Source organism: Peromyscus maniculatus, chromosome 8, assembly GCF_049852395.1.
Source record: "Peromyscus maniculatus bairdii isolate BWxNUB_F1_BW_parent chromosome 8, HU_Pman_BW_mat_3.1, whole genome shotgun sequence".
Taxonomy (NCBI): domain Eukaryota; kingdom Metazoa; phylum Chordata; class Mammalia; order Rodentia; family Cricetidae; genus Peromyscus; species Peromyscus maniculatus.
The window spans coordinates 16349727-16372353 of NC_134859.1; the positions used below are offsets into that span (position 1 = coordinate 16349727).

Consider the following 22627-nt stretch of genomic DNA (forward strand, 5'->3'; position numbering starts at 1 on the left):
TGGACTGTCTGGACTCTTTGCTTCTAGTTGAAGTGTCTCTCCTGCTCTTTCTTACGTTGACACAAAGTTGAAGTTTGCAGACTGACCTTGAATCTGTGATCCTCCTGCCTTTTCACCCAGCAGCTTTCTTCTGCTTTCATTTCTTTATTTCAGTTTTAACTCTACCCTGCTTTCTACCCTCCCCATACACTGGAGAGTAAACCTAGGGCCTCACATATGGTAGGTGAGGGCTCCTACCCCTCAGATATATTTCCAGTCCTTTACTTTCATTTGAACTTAAAAGTTTTTCTAAAAGTTTAGCTGAGGGTGTAGCTCAGTGTAGATGGCCTAGCATGTGCAAAGCCCTAGGTTCCCCTTAACCCATCCTCTTGTCCCGTCCCCGCCCCCAGACAGGGTTCTTTTAGAATTAGGTACCTCCACACTTTATATTCCCAATCAAGGAACCTATTCTTTTCAATAAAAAATATTCTTTACTGCATTTATTTATTGGGGGAGTGGGTATGCATGTGGAGGTCACATGCAAAAGTTCGTGTTCTCTTTCCACCATGTCAGTCATGGGGATTGAACTCATGTTGTCAGGCTTAGCAGCACGTGCCTTTACCCATTGAGTCACCTCAGTGGCCTCCAAAGAACCTCCTTAGTTAATTTCATGGAATCTATAAAATGCTAAAGATCTGAAGTTGAAGTTACCATGGTCATGCATATGAGTGATTTGCCTCCATATATGTCTATGTACCATGTGCATGCCTAGTTCCCATGGAGGCCAGAAGAGAGCATTTGATCCCCTGAAAAGCTACAGATAGTTGTGAGCAGCCATGTGGATGCTGGGAACCAGACCAGGGTCCTCTACAAGAGCAGCCAAGTGCTCTTAACTGCTGAGCCAGCCCCAGGATCTATGCTTTAGAATCTCCACCCCAAAGCACTTTATCCCTGGCCACCCTGCCTCACTCAGACTGGCTAGTACCCTGCCCTGGATATCTAACTGGGGAATGAATCTGCCATTACAGATGACTACGCTGTCTTCCTCCAGAACAACTTGTGTGACCTTTAATGATGACTTGTCATCTAAGAAAGCGATGCTGGTGGTTACAGCAGGTGCACAGGTCTCTGTAGCCTGCCAACTCCAAGCACTCAGTAGTGTTCCTCTGCCTTAGCCATGCCTACGGATTCCCTGAGAAGCCTTACAGCCCATTATCACAGATAATCCATCTGAACCTGTTTCCCACTGTGTAAGTGCCCCCCCTTCCCTTCCAGCAGACTGAAGCATCTCTTAATTGTTTGCTGCAAAAGAGAGGACCTCCCTGTGTCACCAAGCCTAGCCCCCACTGACTTGGTTTCAGTGGCTTTGCAGCAGGGTTTTTCAAGCTGCATCACATTTGGCTCCGCCAGGGTAGCTGCACTCGGTCAGGTGGAGGAGAATGTTAGCTGTGGCATGCCTCGCAGTGATGGTGGAGGGCAGCTTTGGGGGCGCTTCTCATCAATGTCAGTGGCTTAATGGCAGCATAATTGAAGGCGCTCACAACGCTGGCTGATCTGTGTCTGTGGGTTGTTTTTACTGATCCACTTTTACCTTCTCCCTTGTTCTAATCAAATTACCCATCAGGAAGTGGCCTGAATGACATTGCTGATTTGCTTGTGATCTTGTTTTCAGTTTGGTGGGGTCGCTTCCTGCAGTCATCAGTAGGGATGGTTGGTGTGTCACTTGTGCTGACAACAGTGAGAAGGACAGATGTGCTGTGGAAGGCTCCAGGGCTGTGCCGTGCCAGCCAGCTGTTGATGGTTCTGCAGTAGACTGTCTTGCCCTGGAGCCCTCAAGGGCCATGAAAGGCCTGGACCTCCAGCTTTGTCTCTCAGCCCTCCTGTGACTTTCTCCCTTTGAGGCCCCATGGCACCTGTGTGAAGCAGGGCAGCAAGACACCTGGAGAAGAAAGGGATTCCTCTTGGCCAAGCTGGAGACAAAAGATTTCTCAGAAAGGTTGATTGCAAGCCTCTAAAGGTCACGTGCAGCTGTACCGTCACGTAGCTGTGTCAGTGGCTTTGAGATGAAGGGGTAATGAGATCGGTTCAGATTGAGGGAAGCTTGCTGAGTTCTGTTTGCCCAGGAAGTCAATGTATTCTTGAGGTCCAGTTCTTTAAGCTATTCCATTTCATCTGTCTGTTTAGTGGTGCCAGGGATGCCCTCTGCTCACCTCACACTTTCTGTTGCTGTTTCTGTTCAAGCTCACCTTGAACTCAGTATCAGACTAAGGCTTCAGTGTCCTGAGAGGTGGGATTATAGGTGTGAGCCAACGTAGCCAGCTCCTACATGCCTCTTCTGTTATGCAAAGCTATTACCAAATGATGGTGAGGCTGATTTGTAAATTATAATACACACAGGACATTTGCCCAGGAAGTGGCCCAATCCTGTGAGCATGGTTGGCTGTACTTCTTTATTAAAATAGGACCCAGAGGGACAGGTGACTGTTTTGTTTTTCCTATCCAGGTTTCCCTTTTGGATAGGCTATTTGACTTAGAGGGTTCCAGAAAAATCAGTAAAAGGCACCTGTGCCGGGCCTGAGCCCTGAGATCATGAGTGGTTGGACCTCTCCCTTCCTGCCTTGCAGGTATTAGTCTGTATGACACCAGGGAGGAAGTGTTTCTGGCATACTTTAGAAGAGTCTGCCAGTTGCTATGGATGGACCCCAGGGCCTTGCACATGTTCAGCAAGTATTTGCCCCCAAACTACACCCTCAGCCCCCTGAGTGCTGAGCTTACTTACAGGCATGGCTACCACACCTAGATTTGAAATTATTGCTGAGTCAGTAAATTACTGGATTTTTATCTTCCAAAACATGAGAGTCGGTGGTGGGCTGGAGAAGCAGCTCAGTGGTTAAGAGCATTTGCTGCTCTGCAGAGCACCCAAGCTTAAGTCCCAGCACCCACATGGTGCCTCACAGCTATCTGTAACTCTTCTCACTCTGCAGATGCTAGATTATGCACATAACGTATATGTAGGCAAACATTCATACACATAAAATAAAATTAAGTAAATCTTTCTTAAAAAGTCAATGCCTTCTTAGATCTAAGCATTTTAGAATGATTATAACCCACAACCCTATTTGGAGAACAGATGTATTTACAATGTAAATGAAGACTTATGCAACAAGTACATGTTATTTCCCCTGCTGCATCCCTTCTAGAGCTTTCTACTTAAGTGGATGAAGTTGTAGAAAATCCATAATTTTAAAAAGAAAATGACACAAAATACTACATTAATAATATTTATACCTGGAACAGCTGGAAACAGCATTGCTGTCCCAGACCAGAGGCTTATCAGGGAGGTGTGATGGTGCAATGGTCTCTCCCCCCGCCCCCCCCCCAGGGTTTCTCTGTGTAACAGCCAAGCTGGCTGTCCTGGAACTCAGTCTGTAGACCAGGCTGGCCTCAACTCACAAGAGATCTGCTGCCTCTGCCTCCTAAGTGCTGGGATTAAAGGCATGCACCACCAACTGCCTGGCAAGTGCATAGTTCTTACACATGAGGCAAGAGGATAGATAAATAGAAGCTGTCATTCCTGCCACCAAATTTAGTAACAGAAGATCATTTCTGTTTAAGATTGTATCTGGAGGAGATTGGAAAGAAAAACAACAAAACGAACATCTCCTTCTGTATTAGTTACTTTCCAATTACTGTCATAAGACACTATGACCAAGCCAACTTACAGAAGGAAGGGTATACTGGGGACTTACAGTTCAGAGGGGTATGAGTTCAGCACCATCACGGCAGGGAGCGTGGCAGCAGGCAGGCGGGCATGTTGCCAGAGCAGCAGCTGAGAGCTTACATCTTATCCACAAACAGGAAGGAAGCAGTTCACTGGGGATGGTGAGAAGCTTTTAAAGCTTCAAAGCCCATCCCTGACACACCTCCTCCAACAGGCCACCCTTCTACTCCTTCCCAAACAGCTCTACCAACCCGGGACCAAGTATTCAAACACAAGCCTACAGGAGCCATTCTCATTGACACCCCTGTACCTTTAAATGATTTCAAGTGATTTTCATTTATTTTTTACTTTTTCAGCACATTCTTCAGCAAAAATGTAATCTGTGAAAAGGCTTGTGTGGGGAACTAGAGAGATGGCTTGGAAATTAAAAGTGCTTCTTGCCAGAGGACCCAAGTTCGTTCTCAGAACCCACAGCAGTCAGTTCACAACTGCCCATGACCCCAGCCACAAGATCCGATACCCTCTTTTGACCTTTCAGGCACCTACATACAAGTGGTATATAGACATATGGATATATATATATATATATAAATTAAAATAAATCTTTATTTTTAACCTTTTAAAACTTTTTTTAAAATTGTGTGTATGGATGTTTTGCCTGCATGTATTTCTAGACACCATGTGTATGCAGTGCCCTCAGTGGCCAGATAGCATCAGATCCCTTGGGACTGGAGTCACAGATGGTTGTGGACTATCATGTGGGTGCTAGGAACCAAGCCCAAGTTCTCTGGAAGAGGAGCAGTGCTCTTAACCACTGAGCTGTCATTCTAGCCCCTAAAAAAATCAATATATATATACACCATATATACATACACATATGCAAGTGTGATGCATGCTTGTAAGCTTTTTGGAAATAGGAGGGTCTCGAATTTGGGACCATCCTGGGCTGCAGAGTGAATTCCAGACCAGCCTGTCTGGAACAAGAGCAAGACCCTGTCTCAACAAACACAAATGTAATAACTTAATAAAAAGAAACAATGGCAATTACTTTATTAACAAAAGGTAATGGAATATTAAAGAAAAATCCTTCCAGATTGTAAATGTCTGTCCACAGAAAAATGCATGGTAGAAAGTAGTCCATAGTATTATTGTGATTACTTCTTTGACAATTTTGTATAGTTTTTAAGTTGTCACAAAGCATGCATTACTTTTATGATTGGGGAGGGGGTTGTGTTTCTTATGGATTGTTGTCAAAAGTTAGTACTTCCTTCAAGCTGTATAAAAACATCCTCCCCCCCTCCCCCAAGCATTCAGGATCAGGGGAAGTGAAGTCAGATTTACTGAGACACAGAAACTATTCTGAGTGAGGAAAAAGCAGTCGATTCACAGAGAACTTGTGAACAGCGTTTGGCTGAGCTGGGCAGTTAAGACCCTTCAGGGTGTGAGGCCTCTCTCTGGCTTCCTTTTGTGGAGGTGTTCACAGTGACCTTGTGGGATGATGAAAAGGAGCATTGATGTTGATTTCTGCCTACGTAGAAAATAGAAATGTGGGGCCATGAATGTGCTGGGGTCCCACATGGGTTAAAGAAAGCCCCAGTGTTCTTCTAGCCAAACAAGAGCCCTTAGACTATCATCAGGATTTTGGCTTGGTTTCCAGAGTGTCTTCACGCTGACCAAAGAGTGCTACTACCATGGGCTGCCACCTCAAAATGGAACGAGCAGGGTAGATGTTTTGTAAAAGTAAGCTGGTGTTGAGGAATATGACTTAGGAAGCTGAGAATGACTCTCTAAGCCTTTTCAGCAGGTATTTCCAGCACCTACTTGTACAGAAGGAGCCTGCTTGCAAACCGTGTCTTGTAAACAAGATACTGCCCCTGCGCTGTGCCTTAAGGAAGACAAATAATAAGGATGGTTTATAGGGCTGGAGGGTACAGCGGTAGAGAGCTTGCCTAGCAAGCTTAGACTTGGTTTGGTCCCCGTTAACTCCCCCCTATTTTTTAAGAGCTATTAGGGCCAGGTGTTGGGAGTGGGCAGTGACTAGGTAGAGTGCAGCAGTTAGGAGTGCTTCCTGCTCTTCCAGAGAACCCAAGTTCAGTTCCCAGCACCCACATTGGGTGGCTCACAACTGCCTGTAACTCCACCTGCGGGAGATCTGACACCCTCTTCTGACCTCTGCTAGCACCCGTACATTATATACTCAGCCGTATACATGTACACATAACTGAAAATTTAAAATAAATCTTTTTACTTTGTGTTCACCCCCACTCTCACCCTATCCAGTGCTTCCTAGGAAAGTGCATTCACTAAGTAAGGGCACTAAAAACACTAAAATAACGTTGGGAGAAAGGATTTTGAAATAAAAAAAAAAATGGCCTTTAGTGGTAAACTCACAGAAGGGGGGAGCTTGAAGGACTCCAGGCTGACTGGGGAAGAGGATGCAGGGCCCAGGAGAGGGAAACATCCAGGGATGTGGCAAACTGAAATAAATGGAAGCTGAGAAGCAGCTACCTTGGCATGGCTGTCAGAACAACTGTGGTGATGGCTTGGATGCAGGGTAGGGATGGAGAGCACAGGGAGGTGTTAGAGAGTGCACCAGGTTCCCGATAGAGGAGAAGCTGCAGCATTTCCACTGAGATCAGGACACAGCGATCCAGTAGCCTTGGCACAGCCAAGTTCCGCAATGGACAGTTCATGTTGACCATCCCAGGTGTCTGCAGGGGATCGTGTCTGGGGCTGGTTGCCTAGGTCTGGAGGGCAAGAAGGACTAGCTAGAGATAAGAATGTAAGGGGCCAACACAGCTGAAGTTATGGATATTCATGATTGTGTGAGGAAAGGAGCTGTCTGGAGGCCTTCACTCTCACGAGTCCATCCTCAAGAGGCAGGACAAGGAAAGAGTCTGTAAGGAAGAGCCACCTGAAAGACCTCAGGTAGCTGTCAGCACCACTCTCCCCTCCGCCTTGCCAAAAAATTTATGTATATCATCCTATGAAGTAAATAGAACAGACATATATATATATATATATATATATATATATATATATATATATATATATATAGTCTCAGCAGACCCTGATGAATGTCTGAGAAATTCCCGCAGTGTAGCCACAGGCATCCAAGTACAAGGTGATATTGACCTCTGCAGCCATTCCTGAAGGGCAGAATCAGGATGAGACCTGCATGTGCCCTTAGAGTTGGGGGCGGGGGAGCATCATCCCTGTGCAGGAACACCTCCCTCCTCTCCACTTAGCTCTGTAGAGCCCAGGCTCTGGCCTGGAGCTACTCGGCCCCTCCGGGTTTTCACAGCAATCTTTGTTTATCTCTGTCAATACACTTATCATTTGTTTGTTTAGTTTGCTTGTTTTGAGACAAGGTGTTACTGTGTTAGCCCTGGCTGGCCTAGAACTCATGGTGTAGATGAATCTGGCCTTGAGTGCTTAGAAATCCTGCCTGGATTCCAGGAGTAAGCCACTACAGCAGGCCTGTTCCAGTATTTGATCCCCACAGTCTTGCACGAAGGAGCTATTTAATGATGCTCATTTACGTAGTTAGTATGGGGGAAAAAAAATCCCAAGGGAGATGACTTTTAGTAAATTCTGATCTTTGGGAATCAAGTTTACATGATGCAATGTCACAAGTGTCTAAAGTTACAAAGACTCTCTAGTGCTCTTCCCTGTGTTGAAACTTGTGATGATACCTTTTTTCTTTCTTTCCATTTTTATGGTGCTGAGTACAGAACCCAGAGCTTTGTGCATGTGTTTTGTAAGGCAACTGCTTAGCCACTGGGCTGTGCTCCCCACCCTCCCACCCTCACCTAGCCTTGAACTTGTACTCCTCCTGTCCCAGCATTTAGGCATGCATCACCTGGGACAGTCTCAATCTCTCAATCAGTGTTGAGCAAGGATTCCTTTTTTTTTTTTTTTTTTTTGTCATTTTTGTTTTGTTTTTCCATACAGGGTTTCTCTGTGTCTCCCTGGCTATCCTGGAACCCACTCTGTAGACCAGGCGGGCCTCAAACTCGTATCTAAGGTTCCTAACTGGGATCCACGTATTCTTATGTCTATGGCTTTCTTTAGGTCCCCAGAAATGTTTAGAACCATTTTTATTAGTAATAACAGCCAGATGTAATGGTGCATGCCTTACTCCTAGCTTCTCAGAAGGCCGTGGCAGGAAGAATACAAGTTCGAGGCTGGCTTGTGCAACTTAGTGAGACCCTGTTCCAAACTAAAAATAAAAAGGAGCTGGGAGGACTTGCCTAGCATAGCAGAGCCCTGGGATGGGGTCCAAGCCTTTGTACTTCAAAAAAATAATTACAATATTAGTAGCTAGCATTTAGGCAGTGTTTGCCATGTGCCAGGCCTGTTGTATATGTTGTTAGACTTTAACTGGATTGGAGCAGGGCATTTTGCTTCCTTTCTAATATTCCCAACTTTTCAGTTACGACCCTCAGAACAGAAGAAACCTCCCCCCCTCCCACTGGACCCTCCCTTGTCCCGTGGTGTTTTCAGGAGCCTAAGCCCTGTCCTTGCTGCCTTTGTTGAGAGGAGGGGTAACCGCTGTATACTTTGCTGTAATTCCCACGTCAATTCCATCATTAGTCCACTTTCGGAGAGGTGGCTTCCTCTTTTGCCAGGGTGGGAAGAGGGGACTCCCTCTGGCAGACGTTGCTAGCTGCAGCCCTAGCAGGTGCAGCTGGGGTGTTTGGAAAGGCAGGCTGTCCTTTGAGGACCTAGAGAGATGCCCTAGGGGGCTAAGCGCTGAGGAGGGGATCTGGCCTTTCCTCTGAGCATCACTTCTTGACAACATCTGCAACTACTATTGGGTCTGTTAATCATGCTTTGTGACCCACTGCTGCAGCTGTGTTAATTACACTGTCATGAGCCTAGGCTTTGTGGAAAACAGAATGAAAACTAAAACCGAAAACAAGCTAATGGGCATGTCCTGAGTTTTCCTATAGCTCAGGGAAATGTGTGGCTTCGTAAATTTGCATTAAATCAAACCTTTGGTTGAGGAGGACCCCGGCTCCACCCTCTCCTCTCAGCTTTGTGTGACTTCTTTCCCTTAGAAACCTTTCTGAATTGTTTACTTCCTGCCCTCGAGAAGCTGGCCTCGCAGTGTTCTACCAGTTTGGGTTTTTTTGGAACACACCTCCTCTCCTAGTTCAACAAGCTATTATGGCTTTGGGTCTGGGTTCCTGCCTCTTGCTTATCATCTATCCCTTTGCTTTTGGCTTTCATCCTCCCACTCTGGCCTTGCCAACAGAAGTCTTATTATACCTGTGTGTAGGGAGTCTCTCTACAACAAATGCTAGACTGTTCTCACTCCCTGGCCTCCTGGTTTGCTATCACTTACAGCCACTGATCCGAACACTGTATGTTCAGCTCAGCACTGATAAAACAGAATTAAAAAATCCAATTCATTGTCCCAGAAGTGTTCAGTCAGCAAAAGAGATGAAACAATTTTGACAAGAATGCTGTATTGGAAGATAAGAGAACAATTCCAGCTGCCTGCCACTGCCTCTCTGCCAGGAGACATTTTTCTTTTCTACTGGCTCTTGTCTAAGAAGTTTCTAGTCGCATTCCTCCCAGAGAGGCAGAAATGAGAGACCCTCTTATGCACCAGAGTCCTTCATTTGGTCCTTAAGGTCAACCTATGAGGCCAGGGAGAAGAGGGATGGACTATCAGATGGGTTAGCAATTTGCCCAAGGAAGCTAACATTGAGGCCTGTGTCCTGCTCTTTGAATCAGCATGAGGGTCCCTTCGCATGAATTCTCTCATTCTCCCTCACTAGGTTCTGAGGTCCTTCAGGGCGAGGACAGTGTCTCATGTGTATACATTCAGCACTTTCCAAGCATATCTACTTCTTTCCTTTCCCTCTTTTGTCAATAAAGATAGGCTTGGATGTGTATCTTGGCGGCATGCTAGCGTGTATGCCTACTTGAGTCACTGAAGAAGTGACACCAACAATCCAAGGCAGTTAAGTACTTGCCGTGCTTAGAGGAACAGAGAGGAGTGTGTTGGGTGGGGGGGACGTAGGCTGCACAGAGGAGAAAGGGGTCTTGAACTTTGGAAGATGGGATAGGGTTTGGATCTTAATCTGCTCATCAGATCCACAATCTTAATCTGCTCATAGGCAGATCCATCTGCCCTATACCATAGCAGGCCTGGTACTGAGTATGGGGTAGGCTGGGAAATCAGGATAGATAAATAACGGGGTATTTGGAGGCTGAACTTGGTGTATCCAGGGAAAAATAAGAAACTGAGGCTCAGAGCTATCACATAAGGACACTGTCCAGTTGAGAGATCTCAGTGAGAATAACATCTCCCCCCAACCCAAAGAATGCTTTTTAGATGAGATGAATGAGGGATGAGATCCAATTGCCAGCATCAATGAGTCTCTTTTACACCTCTCAGCAATACTGTCACCCGAGAGTCAGAGGGACACAGCTTTTCCTGGAGATTTTCCAGCTTTGAGTTAATTATTCTCACTTTTGAAGCTGCGACTTCTGACTGTATCCCACAGTCTCGAGTTGTCCAGAGAAAAAGCACTTAGTCCCAAAAGGTTGACACTTAAAAAGATGTGTGCAGAATCAGCAAGCAGGACCCAGTCTGCTCTAATGAGGATTCACACAGTGCACTCTTTAGGTCATAAGGCAATGCAGGACCTGGTGTGGGGTTGCCCATTGCTAATCCCAGCACTTGGGATGCAAAGGCAGGCAGATCAGGAGTCCAAGGCCAGGCTTAGCCACATAAGACCCTGTCTCCAAACGAACAAAAATAGTAAGAAAATGCAAAGCTTTTGACAACTTTTCTTAAAAACAATTTCTCTGTTTTTCACGTCATCTGAATTTTCAGTTGCTCTTGCCAGCACAGCTATGCATGGCTGGGCACTCTGCTAGAGCACACAGGATCATAAAGCATGATCTGCTGTGTCTAAATTTCTTATGGGGAACAATCTAGAACCCTGGTCACCTTAGATATCATAGCCCAAATTAGGGTCTTGGCCAAAGTTAGTTTGTTAGTTTGTTTTTGAGACAGTATCTCACTGTGTAGCCCTGGCTGGCCTGGTACTCACATAGATCCACCTATCTCTGCCTTCTGAGTGCTAGGATTAAAGGTGTGCACCTCCATTCCCTGAATCATTTTATTTTTGAAAGAGGGACACCCTGTGTTCCCCAGGCTGGCCTCAAAGCCCTAGAGTCAAGCACTTCACTTCAGCCCTCTGCACATTCAAGTTTAAAATGAGAGAGATGTCTGTGTATACCAGAACACCTGGGGAGGCTCCACAGAGCCCAGCGACTTCATTTTGTACTTTCATTTTTTGAGACAAGGTACATACTCACAATGTAGCCCAGACTGACTTACTGGAAAAGAGGCACAAGCAACCATGCCTGGAGCTTTTGGAGCTTTTGAATGTTATACCATATCTGAATGCTACCTATTGAACAATAAATTACTTTGAGGAATTTAGTGACGTCCTCTGTATCTCTTACTTTGTATCATTGTCTCATTTTTGTGTAAAGTCTTGTTTTTCTGATTCAGGCTGTTTTACTGCATGAGTTTTTCTGAGGAGCGTTGTTACACACTTTTGGAAGGGGCAATGCCAGCTGGCCACCACTTTGTGGCTAGAATAAAAGCCTCCCAACCCTCAAGCCAGCACTATCCCTGAGTCTTCCTGCCAACTGTGTGGTAGAATCTGGCTGCAGAAAGCCCAAAGAAACCCAGATCAATCAGGAGCCTGTGATTTCATTCAGTGCAGAGCAGGATACAGTCAGTAACAGACCTTGATGGAAAGTCTCCACTGGAAGAAACTCTGTTCCTTCCTAGACAACAGAAAACACAAAGGCTGAACAACAGTGTAACTTACCAGCAGGTGCCACTAATGGCAGAGCCTTGTGATAGGATATGAGTCTGCTGCCTGGTAGCTGTGCAAATGCCTATGTGTGGAAGGTGGTATAATAACAGAAGGGCTAGCCATCTGCTGGAAAACTTTCAAATATGGCACTCTGAGAGGATAAGCAAGTGGGAAACTTCTGGAAATTTAAAGCATGAACATCACATAAGTCCAGAGATGTGGCTCCAACTTCTCAAGCCAATTTTTTTCTATTTGATTTTCAATTTTCTATTCCACCTAACGGGGAAAGTTTGTCAGACTTAAGGTAATTATAATCTGTTTAGTTCCCATGTAGTAAACACTCGTTGAATCATTGGGTATTGGGGTCCTACTGTGTGCTTGGATTCTAGGGGAGAGATCTACTGCTTTACTTTCTTCCTATGCATCTACAGTTACCTATTAATCTGGGCTCCAAAAATTGCTTTAGCCTAATATGGTGGTATATGGTGGTTTATGCTTGTAATGCATGTACTCAGGAGGCAGAGGCAGGATTGCCACAAGTTTAAGGTTGGCCTGATCTAGTGGCTGTTAAATTGCTGAGTTGTTTAGAGCTATCCTTACTTGCTGTTTAGTCTACAGCTGGTCTTCTAAATGATGCCCTTGAGATAGTCTAATACTACTACTGTTCATTATGTGCTTACTGTATGCCAGGCACTCTGGTAAGTGCTATATATGACTTATTTTTTAAACAGTCTTTTTGTTTTATTGTATGGGTTTTATTTTATTGCATGTGGGTATACAATGTGTGTGTATGCATGCTTGCACTCGTGTGTGAATGTGGGCATGCACATTTGTCATGGTGTCCAGCCTTGGATGTCCATACATGCTTTCCACCCTGTTTGAGATAGGGTCTCATCGTCACTGTGTGTGCCAGGCTGGCTTGCCCATGAGTTTCTTGGGATTCTCCTGTCTCAGACTCCCATCTCCCTGCAGGAGTGCTGGGATTACCGATGTCCCTGATACACACCCAGCTTTTACATTCTTGGCATTCAAATTCAGGTCCTCACATTTGTGTGACATGTGCTTTACCCACTACGCCATTTTACCAACCCTATGTGAGTTATTTCACTCACTTCTCACACTAATTCCATTTTTACAAAGGTAGAAATTCAGATTCATCAAGTTTAGATAATTTGTGCTGGTTCACACGTGGTGAAACAAGGATTCCAATCCAGTTTGTTACTAAGTAACATAGTGACTGGCTATATATCTGGCATGGAGGGCAGAGGATGACTGACATTGCTAGGCCCACTCAGTCTCCTTCAGGCTCATGATCTAAGCAAATCTTATTCATTCCCAAGTTCATGGTTGCTTGCTATTGAAACAGGGAGCCTATCACAATGTAGCTCAGGCTTGCCTTGAAGATTCACCTGCCCCAGGCTTCCCAGTGCTGGAGTCACAGACGTGTGTCACCACATCCCATCCTAGTCCATGATTGTGACATTCGATACTTTGCCTGGATCTATGCGTTTGTGGGGGGTGGGGGGAGCGGGGCGGGGTTCTATTTTTAAGGGGTTGTAAGGATGGGTTGAGATCTGGTCTCATGAAGCTGTCCAGCAACTCAGTGTAGCTAAGAATAAACTCCACATCCTCCTGCCCCACCTCCTGAGTGGTGGCATCAAAAGGGTCAACCACTATGCCCAGCTCTGAAGCCATATTTTCAATGGAGGGTACTCCCAAGGGTACTGATATTTGGAGGGAATCTGTTGAAGTTTCTCTATCCTTTAATCTTCTTTCCTGTGCTTAAGAAAATACGTTTTCTGTGTTCATATGTGTGTGCTGGTGCAGACCTGTAACCCCACACCCAGAAGACTAAGGCAGGAAAATCCTGAGTATAAAGAGAATTCTGGAAACACAGGCTGTGATAACTAGGTACGTTATTTCCTCGAACAACAATTCCTCTGAGATTTTTTTTTTCCTTTTGAAAAATGGTTCTCTTATTGCAATGTATCTGTTGGGAGAACTATTTGAGATAATGAACCAACTACATACTACACATCCAACAAACTGTCAACAGGATTAAGAGTCCTAAGCAAATCACAGGATCACGGGTTAGACAGGCTTGTCTAGAGAGCATCTAGTAGCAGTTTGTACAGCTGAATACAGATCCTATCTCAAAGGTGCGAGCAGCTGATCCAAGGCCTGGGGATTCAGACTTAATAAATATTAGTTGACGAATTAGGCCAATTCTACCGGGGAACTGGGATGTCATTTACAAAACAGAATATCGATGCAGCCACCTACTAACTAGTATTCCTTTAGTCTCCCGTGGTTCAGTTAAAATGTAAAGTGAGCATTCGGACACCTCCGGCCTCATCTTAGTTCTGAGCCTACAGGCTGAATATGGAAGCCTCTGAAAAGAACATCACGCACGAACGCGAGCTTGCAGCTCGCCATTCCCGGCGGCCCACGCCCACGCTCAGCAGCAGTCTCGGGAGCCCCCGCTCCGCCCTCTCTTCCTGGTTTTCCCCAGCAACCCGCCCCTCTGGCACCACGTGACACAGCGCCGGCCGGACCGAGCCTCTGATTGGCCGGGTTTCAGGGCGCCTCGCGATTGGCCCCGGGCGGCGGGCCCCCGCCTCCCTCCTCCTCCTCGCCGCGGCCCACGTGAGGGGGGCGAGTCACGCGATTTCCGGGAACCCGTCAGGAAGGACATAAACAAAACAAACCCGAGGCAGCATGGAGAGGGGCCGCGGCTGCGGCAGCGCGGCCGAACCCCGCGCCTGAGCCACCCTCAGCCTCAGGTGAGTGCCGAGCGTCCGCACGGGAGGGCGGGGTGCGGCGACGGAGGGCTACGGGGCGCCGGTGCCTGGCTCCGGCCGAGCGGGGCGGGGGCCGCCGGGCCGAGAGCGCGCGGAGCGGGGCCGCCGGTGCGAGCTGGGCCAGGCTGCTTCCGCGGCCGACGGTTACATAAAAGGCGGGCGCGGGGACGGGCGCCCGTCCCCTCCCGGGTCCGGCCCTTGGCGCTCCCTGGAGCCGGGGGGCCGCGGCTGCCGGCAACCGGCCTGTCAGAGCGGCGAGCGGGTGGGAGGGGCCGGCAGGGAGGGGAGGAGAGGGGCGTGTGAGGGAGGCCGGCACGGCCAGCGCTCGGAGGGCTGGGGACAGAGTCTCGGGCCAGGCGAACTCCGGCCAGGGGCGTCGTAGGGCCACTGCTCCCCCCCACCGGCCCCTCCCCGGAGGCGGCGGGCGGCGGGGGCCTCCCTCTCGGGATTTGTTTATATGTCCTCTCTAAGCAGCTTGAACGGTCCGGAGGCGGGGCCCTCGCAAGCGAGTGGCGGCCGATGCTGTCCAATGGAGGAGGCGCGCGGAGGCACTTGCGCCAATGGGCGCAGGGAGGCGGTGCCGCGGGCCCCCAGTAAGTTAGGCTGTGCCGGGGGTGGGGCGGGCGGGGCGGCCATATTAGATGGGAGGGGACGGGGGTGGGGGGTCACTGAGCGGGGCGGAGACGGGGCGCAGGGCCGAGAGCCCGGCCGGGGGCGGGCCGGGTGTCGGCTGGAGTCCCAGCGGACCCGGAAGCCACCTGGAGGAGCCCGACCCGGCTCTGCTACTCCCGAGTGGAGGTGGCTGGGAAGTACCTAGGGCAGTCTAGCCTCCCAGGGGGCGGTTCCTGGGACTAGATGGAGCTTAGTCTCTGGCTTCTGTCTCTTGCTGGGCCCTCCGCTGCTTGACAAACCCTGCCGCCAAACCCTGTAATCGCCCTCCTCTAACCCAAGAAAGCAAGTCGTTCTGCTGTTTCTGAGCGGGCTTGAGTCTTACAACTCCCTTATGAGTGGGTATTTGGGTATCTAGCGGTCTGTTTTTGTACCAGGCCTCGGGTAGAGGCAGTCAGTCAGAGGAACTTCTGCATTTCTGGGTTTTGCAAAGAGAAAACCGACTCTGGAAAGTAGAGGGCTGGGCGGGGTTTTCTTTTTCTTTTTCTTTTTTTCTTCTTCTTCTTCATGTGGACGCCTTCCAAAGATCAGGCCCCTGTGCTTCTGAGTCTTAATTTGCCTCTCTTGCTCACATAAATTGGAAGCTGACATACATCAACTCCATGAGAAAACCGATCCGTGAGAAAAGTATTTAGGTTTGAAAGGCCTTTAGGACTTTTTGTCTTTCCAGTACCAGCAGGTGGGAAAGAGGATCAGGGTCTGACTTTTAGAGAGCAGAAAATAGGAGTTCTTTGTAAATCATGTGATCTCTGGTAAAATGATTGTCACTTGATTGTACTTTAAAATACTATTTTTCAGTGTTCTCTAATCTAAAATAATCGAGAGCTACATCCAAGGGGGAAATGGTGTGGATATGTAATTAGAAAATCACTTATTTGTGTTGTGATTGTTTTGGCACCATGTTAGCCTTGTTAAATGCTTATTTAAGCTTCTGTTAACGTGAGCTTATAGCCTGTGACCACATTCATATTGTCAAAGGTACCACGCTATCGATACATCTTTGTTTAAGCACTAAGGAGTAGGAACACACTGTAGATACATCATCTTCCAAGGTGCTCTTCAAGAGTTGAGCTGAAGAATAATCTTAACAGATGGTAAATAAATTACTCATTAATTTTGGTATTAGTTTTATATGACTGATGCTCAGTTTTGTTAAAACTCTGTAAAAATATAACCTCAGATTATTTGACATGTTTAAAAAATAAAGTATAATACTTATTTATTATTTGGTTTTTGGAGACAGGATTTCTTTATGTAGCCCTGACTGTCCAGGAACTCACTCTGTAGATCAGAATGGCCTTGAACTCAGAGATTTGCCTGCCTCTGCCTCCCAAGTGCTGGGATTAAAGTTGTGTGTCACCACTGCCCTACTAAGTATAATTTTTATAGCAAATAAAATATTAACCCTATATTTCATCACTTAATATTGTATTGCTAAGTCACAATTTGCTATAATGGCATAATCAGTTATAAAAGGGTATAGCTCAAGTTAAAAGCAAGCAAGAATTGTTTCACTGATACTACAATACTTATTCAAGGAAGTTTTCATTGCTTATGTAACAATTTCTTAAGAATGGCAAATAAATAACCAGAACTTATTTTGACTAAAATTCTTTTATATGCTTAGTATACTTTGGGGTTTAAAAAATTGTAAGTAAGTAAATCAGTAAGCTTTGGGGTTTAAAGAATTGTTGTTATTGTTGTTGAGACAGGGTTTTTCACTTTGTAGGCCAGTTAGTTGTGAACTCCAGGGACTCAAGTATTTCTTCCATGCTCGACTACAGACAAGTACCACTGACTAGCTCTGGAATTTTTAGTATAGTAAGAATAGAAAAAAGATATTCCAGGATTAATTTTGGAATCTCTATTTACTTTGTCATTTTGAATGTTGTATAACAAACTGAAAACAAACTTTGATGAAGAAAATAACCTATTTGAGTTCTAGAGCAAAAATCTGGCTTGAACTCATAGAGGTCTGTGTCTCTCTCCCTCCTGAGTGCTAGGATTTTAAAGATGTGAGCCACCACACTTGACAGAGTAGCAATTTTTAAAATAGTAAACAGAGTTCACTGTTAGCTTTTAAGCTTAATTTTTAGTCATCATCGACGATGAGATTTTTGAGGTTCATTAGTATAGGTTTGTTTTCAGTTAGGTTTGTACCTGGCCATTTGGGGAAAGGTCTCACTGACTTTTACCACATTCAGTAATGTCTCATCCCAAGGTAAACAGTCTTGGTCATAACTTTGTTGCACTGTTTTTGTTTGGTCCTGTGAGGTGGGGTCTTTCTGTGTTGCCCAAATTGGCTTTGAAGGCCATGATCTTCCTTCCTCAGCCTCTTGTTACTGGAATCATAGGGATATGCCACAGTGCACAGTTATTAGTTCTAAATTATCCCAGGACGGGAGTAGTTGAACTTCTTACTACATAAGATTAAATAGTAAAAATAATCTCTGTAATGACTGCTCAGCTCTGCAGTTTGTTTGGTGATGACCGATAAGAAGACAGCATAGCGAATGTGTGTTTTGTTTTGTTTTTTTTCAAGAGCAAGCTGTGCCCATTGATAACCTCTGTTTGAAGATATTGGCTGAGTTTGAAGTGCTCAGGTGGTAGGGAATTGCAGAGGATGTAAATACACACTTCAGATAGTATTGGCTCAATAGCCTAATGTTAGTATCTCCTGCCTTGAAAAGTTTCACTGTGGGAACATAGAGCACCATCCTATTTTAGAATTTTATATCCATGTAGATGTTTTGAAACTGTTTAAAGTAACTATTGGTATAGTTCTGTTTGTTTTAAAGGTGCTTTTTTTTTTCTTTTTGAGACTTATGACTTGGTATTTAGCCAGGCTAGCCTTGAACTCATTATTTTGCCCAACCTGGGCTATAACTTCTTTTGTTGCTGTTTTGTGGTGTTTGTTTTTTTGAGATAGGGTCTCATGTTGGCCAGGCCGACATCACATTCATTAAGTGGCCAGAAATATGACCCTGAATTCCGGATCTTCCTACCTGTCTTTTCCCAGTGGGGGATTATAGGCATTCACTACCATGCTGACAAGAGCCTTATATTTTATTGATTTGTGATAATCGGATTTTGGGGGGGACAGTGGGGGTTGAGACAGTGTCTCTACATAGCCCTGGCTGTCCTGGAACACTCTATGTAGACTAGACTGGCCTTGAATTCACAGAGATCTGCTTTCTTCTGCCTCCCAATTGCTGGTGTTAAAGGCATGTGCCACCATACCACATCTGGTTTGTGATAATTGTTCATTTTTATAGCAAGGTTTCTTTTCTTGGGGGAAGAGAAGTACAAAAATTCTTTTTCAAAAAATTTGTATTGCATTTGTTTGTGTGTACAGGCACACACGTGCTACAGCATGCATATGAAGATCAGACACCAACTTCAGGAGTCAATCCTTTCCTTTCACTGTGTGGGTCCTAAGGATTAAACTCAGGTTGTCATGTTTGGTGGCAAGTGCCTTTATTCACTGAGCCGTCTTGCCGTGTCTGCAAAATCATTCTTGCTGGCTACTCTGATTCATACTTGTGGGATAAAGTAAACTAGGAGAGATGCCGAGGACTTGCGTGATACTTCCTGACTGTAGTACTGTTTTGTTCCGTCACTAGCCGTGTCCTTTCTGCTTTTCACCAAATTCATGACCTTTCCCTCCAGAATCTGTAAGCAGTTCTCTAAGATCATGTTGAGCTACCAATTCCAGTTATTCAACTTTTTCTTCCCATCTGTCTCTTTTGTGATAGTCTCAGGCTAGGCTTGCGCTCTCTGTGTAGCTGAAACTGGCTTTGAACTGATAGTCCTGCCTCCACCTCTCAGGTGCTGTGATTACACACATAAGACACCATGTCCAACTATTTTGTCCTTTCAACACCAACAGTGCTTTGATACTTTGTGTTGTGTTTTCACTTAAATATCTTTTCTTTCTTAAGATAGGGTCTAACTATGTAACCGTGCCTGGCCTTGAACTCAAAAAGGTCCAACTGCCTCCACCTCCTGAATACTGGGATTAAAGGCTTGTGTCACAATACTTAGTCAACTAAGACTGCTGATCCTTTATTTATTCGAGACAGGGTTTTGATGTGTATCCCTGGCCGTCTTAGAACTCACTCTGTAGACCAGGCTGGCCTTAAACTCAGAGATCTGCCTGCCTGAGTGGTGGGCATGCACCACCATGCCCATCAGGCTTGCAGGTTTTACCCTTTGGGTTTCTTGGGTGTCTCCATGTACCTTCTTGAGTATAATACTGTGTCTGAGGGTTTGAGGTGCTGCTCTAAATAAACTCCTCCTTTGCTGCTGCTTGCTTTTCCTAATGGACCTCCAACCTTCTCTATCACAGACTTGCCATTCACTGAGGAATTTGAAACACTACAAGAATAACATTTTTAAAAAAGTTTTTATGGTTATAGGGGAGAACTAGGGATGTACTTCTGTTCATAAGATTCATGTAGAGGGCCTTGAAAGCACTGGCTATGCTTGGTGAGGAACCCCATATAGTTGCCAGCACCCACAATGACAGCTCACAACTATCTGTAACTCCAGTTCCAGGAGATTCCTACACCCTCTTCTGGCTGCTTCCTGCATGTGGAACACAGGCATACATCCAGGCAAAACACTCGTACACGTAAAAATAATAAATCTCTTTAAACTCAGAATACCTTAAAACAGCAAGACTTCTAGCATTCTGTCAGTGTTGTCAAATGAGGCTGAGGGAGCTGAGGACATGGGTCAGTGGGTAAAGATGCTTACCACCAAGGTTGATAACCTGAGGTCAGTTCACTAGTGGAAAGAGAACAGACTCCTACAAGATTTCCTCTGACTTATTTGTGCATTTACACATACAAAGAAATATTATAAAAAATTTTAAAGTCAGATGGACTTTTACAGTGTCACTATTGTCTGTCTGTCTGTGTCTCTCTCTGTCTCTCTGTCTCTCTGTCTCTCTCTCTCTCTCTCTCTCTCTCTCTCTCTCGTGTGTGTGTGTGTGTGTGTGTGTGTGTGTGTGTGTGTGTGTGTGATTTTTTTTGAGCCAGTGACCCCAGATGGGCAACAAACTTGTGCCATTTGTCCTCCTTCAGCCTCTCAGGTGCTAGGATTGTAGGCATGTTCTACTACATTTGTCTTCTTACCTAGTTTTTTAGTTTTTCTTTTAGTCTCTGACTAGGGTCTGACCCACTCACCTCTTTGCTTCTTTCTTGATTTATAGGTACCCAGATACCTGTGATTTTAACCATAACTTATCCTCATTTCTTCTACTCTTAAAAGGTTTTACTTTTACCCTTTCATTTCATTTTGCTTTTTAATTTTTTTCTGTTGCACTTATATTTTTTTACCCTTCTTTACTCTTATTTCTGTTGCATTTATTATGAATGTGTACCTGTGTGCACATATGCAATGGTGTGCTTGTGGAGGAAACTCAGGAGTCACTTCTTTTTCTACTATGTGGGTCTGGAATAATTAAACTCAGATCATCAAGCCTGGTGGCAAGTGCCCTTATCCACAGAGCTGTCTAGCCAGCCTCCATTTTTTTAACTTTAAATTTTTTTTTTGAGACTGGATCTTACTCTGTAGCCTTAGCTAGCCTTGCGGTCACTATGTAGACCACCTGTCTTCTGATTACTGGGATTAAAGAAGTAAACCACAACCACCTTATTTTGCTTTTTGAAACAGGATCTCATAATATAGCCCAGGTTGGTGTGAAACACTCTGTAACCCAAACTAACCTTGAACTCCTAGCAATCCACCTGCCTAAGTCTCTTGAGTGCTGAGGTTACAGGCATGTGCCACTATGCCCAGATAGATACCTTTTTAAAATCAGTATTATTAACAAATGTCACATAGGTGAAACTTAATTCAGATTCAGTATTGCCCATGTCAAAAAAAAAAAAAAGGAAAAAGAAGTTCACAGAATTTTGAGTTTTAATAAATACTACCATCTAGCTACTGCTGTGATTAAATCTGTAATATTCCTATCACTGTACAGTGCCTCCTTTGTGGTTAGCCCTCCTCCCTCACCACAGGTCCCAGGCATGAAATTGTCTTGTTATGGTCAGCAATGGAATTTTATATAAATGAAGTCATGCGCTACATTGTCTTTTGAGTCTGATCTCTCATACTCTTGAGATAACCTGTGTATTTGGTCCTGTCAGTTATTCTGTGGCTGTACCACAGTTATTTTCTGCTCACCAGTAGGTGGTTGTTGAATTGATTCAGGTTTTAGGCTGTTGTAAATGGTGGGTGAAAACATTTTTGTACTAGTCTTTTTAGTTTTCTGAGACAGGGTTTCTCTGTGTAGCCCTGGCTGTCCTAGAACTCACTCTGTAGACTAGGCTGGCCCCAAACTCAGAGATCCTCCTGCCTCTGCCCCCCACAAGTGCTGGGATCAAAGGTGTGTGCCACTATCACCACCCAGCTGTGCTAGTCTTTTAAATAGCTTTTCTAACATTAGTCACCTTTTACTTGGCATCCCTGCAGACCTACTGAGAGAAAATTCCTGGAGTTGGCTACCTTCATAAATACACTGTGTGTAAAATCTATAGTTTGGAGCATCTGTCAGCTTAGATGCCTATGTGTGAATGGTCTGTGTAGAGAGTACAGCAAACCAGGAAGCCTAGTTTGGAGGAAGTAGTCTCACCAAGGTTCAGTGGTCATCTTCTTGGGAGTATGTACCCAGTGTGGTTAGGTCTGATTTTTTTTTTTTACCTTGAAAAGAATGATAATAGGAATTAGAAATGTGATTGAGCTGGGCGGTGGTGGCGCACGCCTTTAATCCCAGCACTCGGGAGGCAGAGGCAGGTGGATCTCTGTGAGTTCGAGGCCAGCCTGGTCTACAGAGCGAGTTCCAGGAAAGGTAGGTGCAAAGCTACACAGAGAAACCCTGTCTCAAAAAACCAAAAAAGAAAGGAAAAAAAAAAGAAATGTGATTGAAATTTCCAAATTAAGTGCTGGCAGGTAAATTTTTAAAATGTTAAAAAAAAAAAAAAAAAAAAAAAACAACCAACCAACCAACCAAACAAAAACCCCTCCAAAACCAAACAACCCTTGAATGGGAGCTAAATAGAAGTGTTCTGTAGGAATTGAAATCTGGCTATGGTCCATTTTGAGATTTCTACTTTCAAACTTTGACTTCTGCTTTCATTTTTCTTTCTTTTCCAGAAAGGGTCTCACATGCATTAGGCCATCTTTGAACTCACGATGTAGTTGAGGCTGAACCTGGAACTCCTCCTGCCTGTATCTCCTTAGTGCTGGGATTACAGGCGTGCACTGCCATGTCTGGTTTATTTGGGTTTTATGTATGCTGTGCAAGCAGTCTGCCAGCAGAGCTACATTCCCACTGAGCTACATCTTCAGCCCAGTCTTCTGCTTTGAAATGTACTTTCTTTTGGTAGAATGCATTAGTTAGGTCACCCCCTCCCCCTTTTAAATAGCTGAGCATAATAACTTGCTTATTTTCCAAATCCAAAAGTTAACATTTTATTTATTTTATTTGCATGAGCTCATTTTGGCACATGTCTGGAGGTAAGACGACAACATGTAGGTTCTAGGGGTAGAACTCAGGTGGTGAGGTTTGGTGATAGGTGCCTTTACCTGCTGAG

At 45.2% G+C, this 22627-nt stretch overlaps 1 protein-coding gene across 10 annotated transcripts in view; it reads left to right on the forward strand.

Annotated features, from left to right (window-relative positions):
* Positions 1-14180: 14180 nt before the first annotated feature.
* Positions 14181-22627, forward strand: part of Crebrf (CREB3 regulatory factor) — a 75071-nt gene continuing 66624 nt past the window's right edge. For 7 of the 10 annotated variants that reach the window (XM_076578077.1, XM_076578075.1, XM_076578074.1 and 4 more), the window contains exon 1: positions 14181-14336. The gene's annotated coding sequence lies outside the window, so the exon portion shown is untranslated. Of the gene's footprint in view, positions 14337-14828; positions 14948-15101; positions 16118-22627 lie in introns of those variants that run through there. The other 3 variants (XM_042283726.2, XM_042283725.2, XM_042283727.2) reach the window with 2 other exon arrangements.